General features: G+C 66.1%; 1 non-coding gene across 1 annotated transcript; it reads left to right on the top strand.

The window, feature by feature from the left end:
- Positions 1-229: 229 nt before the first annotated feature.
- LOC120296939 lies at positions 230-384 on the top strand. The gene has a single exon (XR_005553620.1). It is a non-coding gene; the product is annotated as a 5.8S ribosomal RNA (ribosomal RNA).
- Positions 385-4,486: the final 4,102 nt, after the last annotated feature.

Here is a 4,486-nt window from a genome sequence, read left to right on the forward strand (position 1 = left end):
CCGGTACCCGAGACGTCCCGCGGGACGGCGGTTCAAAGCCTCGAGCTGGGCCTCGCCTGGCGAGGCCGGGACCGGGGAGCTCCCGCCTCGACTCCCTAACGTCCCCCCCGGCGGCCGCGGGGCCTCCCGAGCGGAGGGGTTCCCGTCCGGCCGAGCCAGCGCCCGGGATCCGGTCAACGGTGAAACCCAGCTGTGCCTGTCTTGTTTTCCTACCGATTTACGCTGTGACAACTCTTAGCGGATGGATCACTCGGCTCGTGCGTCGATGAAGAACGCAGCTAGCTGCGAGAACTAATGTGAATTGCAGGACACATGATCATCGACCCTTCGAACGCACTTGCGGCCAGGGTTCCTCCTGCCCGGGCTACGCCCGTCTGAGCGTCGCTAGACGGTTCAATCTCGCCGCGAGCGCGACACGCCCCCCGACGCCCCGGTCCGAGGGTCCGGGCGCCTTCCCCCTCGCCCTGGCGCGGCTGGGGGGGATCGCGTCCCGAGTCCCTCTGGGACAGCGCCGCCGCCTCCGGCGCGGCTGGGGTTCTGGGGCCGCAGCGCCTCCGTCCCCCCAAGTCCAGACCCCGACGGCGTCCGTCCCTCTCCGCGTTCGGCCCCCGCTCCGGCCCCGCCCGGGGAGGGTAGAGGGGGTCTCGTCCGCTACGTCGCGTGCGGCCGGGTCAGTCGGGACGCCCCCGAGCGCGCTCGCCCAGCGGTGTCGGCGCCCTCGTGGGAGGTGGCCGGCCACCCGGCGTCGCGACGGGCCGCGTACTTCCGTGTTCGGGTCCGGCGTCCCGACGTGCGAGGCAGTCGGGTCGGGTTCGGAGCGCGTCCGATCCGGCGCGCTGTCTGCGTGTCACGGTTGATGCCCGCGCGCCAGCGCCGCGCCCCGGCCTCCGTCCGGCTCCCGCCAGCGGGTCCCGCCTCCGACCGCGCCCCAGTTCGGCAGTTTCCACCCGTGGGCCCGCGCGGTTGAGGGCGGCCCGCCCGGGACCCGCTCTCGGCGTCTACCGCAGACCTTCCTCTCGGACCGCGACCTCAGATCGGGACCGTGGCGACCCGCTGATAAGCATATTAGTCAGCGGAGGAAAAGAAAATAACAGGATTCCTCCTCAGTAACGGCGAGTGGAAGAGGGAGAGCCCAGCGCCGAATCCCGTTCCGCGGTGGGACGGGAAAATGTGGCGTACGGAAGACCACTCACGGCGGCGCTCGGCAGGGGGCCCAAGGCATTCTGATCGAGCACCAGCCCGCTGGGACGGTGTGAGGCCGTGGCGGCCCCCGGCGCGCCGGACCGGGTCCTTCTCGGAGTCGGGTTGCTGGGAAGCAGCCAAAGGGGTGGGTGGTAAACTCCATCTAAGGCTAAATACCGCCACGAGACGATTAGTCGACAAGTGCCGTTAAGGGACACGTTGAAAAGAATTTGCAGAGAGAGAGAGTTCAAGAGGGGCGTGAAACCGTTTTTTAATGGTACAACGGGTGGGGCTCCGACAGTCCGCCCGGAGATCAACCCGGCGGGTCGCGTCGGCGGGCCGGGCCGGCGGATCCACTCCCTCCCGCCGCCCCTCGCGGGGAGGTGGGTTCAGGGACGGGGATACCGCCGCCCGGACGGCTCCGGCCCCGTCGGGCGCATTGCCGCCGGCGCGTGCGCCGCGACCGGCACGCAGGGTCGGCGGGGGAAGGCCTCGGCCGGGCAGGGTGGCCCGCAGCCCCTCGCCCGGGCGGCGGTTTTAAAGCCCCGCCGGCAGCAGCTCTCGCAGCATCCGGGGTCGAGGGAGGAAGACCCGCCGCCGCGCCGCCTCCCCTTCGGCTCACCGCGCCGCTCCCGCCGCCGGACCCCTAGCGGGGGCGGCGTGGAGTCGGCCGGGGGCCGGCGCGTGCGGGGGCAGGGGACCCCCTGCCGACGCGATGTCTCCGGACGGATGGTTCTCAGTGCGTCCCGACCGCGATCGCGCCGCCGGGCGGGATCGGTCCGTCGCGGGCGCACGGCGTCCGCGGCGACGGCGGCCGCCCCCCAGACACGTCTTGAAACACGGAACAAGGAGTTAACACGCGCGCGAGCCGAGGGTGGCAGACGAAAGCCCCGTGGCGCAATGAAGGTGAGGGCCCGGCGGCGGCGACGGCCGAGGTGGGATACACGAGGACCCGAGCGGAGGGCGCACCACCGGCCCGTCTCGCCGCCCCTCGGGGATGGTGGAGCGGAGCGCGCGTGCTAGGACCGAAGATGTTGACTATGCTGGCAGGGCGAAGCCAGAGGGAAATTGGTGGAGGTCCGTTAGCGGTCCTGAGGGAAAATCGGGTAGTCGAACTGGTATAGTGGGCGAAAAACTAATCGAACCATTAGTAAGATGGTCCCTCAGAAATAGTTTACCTCAGAGAGCTGGCGCTCGGCGGGCACAAGGCTGCGCAGTTTTATCCGGTCAAGCGAATGATTAGAGGTCTTGGGCCGAAACGATCTCAACTATCTCATAACTTTTAATATGGGTAAGAAGCCTGGCTCGTGGCGTGGAGCGGGCGTGGAATGCGAGACGCTAGTGGGCACTTTTGGTAAGCAGAATGGCGCTGCGGGATGAACCGAACGCCGGGGTAAGGCGCCCGATGCCGACGCTCATCAGACCCCAGACAGGTGTTGTTGATATCGACAGCCAGGGACGGTGGCCATGGAAGTCGGAATCCGCTATGGAGTGTGTAAACAACTCACCTGCCGAATCAACTAGCCAGAAAAATGGATGGCGCTGGAGCGTCGGGCCAATACCCGGCCGTCGCTGGCCAAACGTGCCGGGGGCTAGGCCGCGACGAGTAGGAGGCCGCCGCGGTGCGCCTGCAAGCTAGGCGTGGGCACGGGTGGAGCCGCCGCGGGCGCAGATTTTGTGGTAGTGAGCAAAATATTCAACCGAGAACTTGAAGGCCGAAAGTGGAGAAGGTTTCCATGTGAACAGCAGTTGAACATGGGTCAGTCGGTCCTGAGAGCTAGGCGAGTGCCGTCCGAGGGAAGGGCGATGGGCCTCCGTCGCCCTCAGCCGATCGAACGGGAGTCGGGGTCAGATCCCCGACTCCGGAGTGGCGGAGACGGGCGCCGCGAGGCGTCCAGTGCGGTAACGCGACCGATCCCGGAGAAGCCGGCGGGAGCCCCGGGGAGAGTTCTCTTTTCTTTGTGAAGGGCAGGGCGCCCTGGACTGGGTTCGCCCCGAGAGAGGGGCCCGCGCCTTGGAAAGCGTCGCGGTTCCGGCGGCGTCCGGTGAGCTCTCGCTGGCCCTTGAAAATCCGGGGGAGATGGTGTAAATCTCGCGCCGGGCCGTACCCATATCCGCAGCAGGTCTCCGAGGTGAACAGCCTCTGGCATGTTAGAACAATGTAGGTAAGGGAAGTCGGCAAGCCGGATCCGTAACTTCGGGATAAGGATTGGCTCTGAGGGCTGGGCCGGTCGGGCTGGGGCGCGAAGCGGGGCTGGGCGCGCGCCGCGGCTGGGAGAGGCGCCTGCGCTTCTCCGCCCCCCCGCCCCCTCCGGGGGGCCGGGCGGGGGCGGGGGCGCGGCGGCGATTCCGGAGGCGAGCCGGGCCCTTCCCGTGGATCGCCCCAGCTGCGGCGGGCGGCGGCCGTCCCGCCCCCCTCGCGGGGCCGGCGGCGGCCCGTCGTCCCGCCTCGGCCGGCGCCTAGCAGCTGACTTAGAACTGGCGCGGACCAGGGGAATCCGACTTTTTAATTAAAACAAAGCATCGCGAAGGCCCGCGGCGGGTGTTGACGCGATGTGATTTCTGCCCAGTGCTCTGAATGTCAAAGTGAAGAAATTCAATGAAGCGCGGGTAAACGGCGGGAGTAACTATGACTCTCTCGACCATGTGGTGTTGATATTGATACTGGCGACTGGCTAGTTGGTGTTGGTTGAAAGTGCTGGCGAGGTTGAGCTGATAATTGGTTGCACGGGTTGGGCACCTCCTAGTGGTGACCGCTGGATAGGGCTTCGGCCTGAGCCAAGATCCAACCCACCCTCCGTTGCTGGCAGACCCCAGTAACTGAGATTAAACAGCTGGTATGTTAACAGACACTGTGGTACTGAGGCCCCCTGGCCTTCCAGACCCCAGCTGTCCAGGTAGTTGCCCCAGAGTAGCGTCCCCAAAAAGTGACGCGGAGTGTCCGAAACACTCGTGTCCCTGTGGAAGCGAATTCAGGACGAAGCGAGGTCTTGCGATGCATCGATTCCACTGCCACCCAGCAGAAGTAAATGCAGAGCGCCTTACTACGTTGCCTACTAAAAAGCTCGTGTGGACCCAAGAGGAGATGGACGGACTCCTCAGACATGCAACCGGAGCATGGAAAGAAGGGATGTTGAAGACGCAGATATTCACATCCCTCATGCCTCACTTCCCAGGTCGTTCAGCGGAGGCAATCAAAAAGAGACTACAAAGTCTCAAATGGGTCCCAGCACGAGACAACCCAGAGAGAAACTCGCAACCACTTCACGCTACCTCAGGGAACGTAGCACCTGCCACGCTCCCC

Source organism: Crotalus tigris, unplaced genomic scaffold (genome assembly GCF_016545835.1).
Source record: "Crotalus tigris isolate CLP2741 ecotype Arizona unplaced genomic scaffold, ASM1654583v1 scf7180000021865.9486, whole genome shotgun sequence".
NCBI classification, from domain to species: domain Eukaryota; kingdom Metazoa; phylum Chordata; class Lepidosauria; order Squamata; family Viperidae; genus Crotalus; species Crotalus tigris.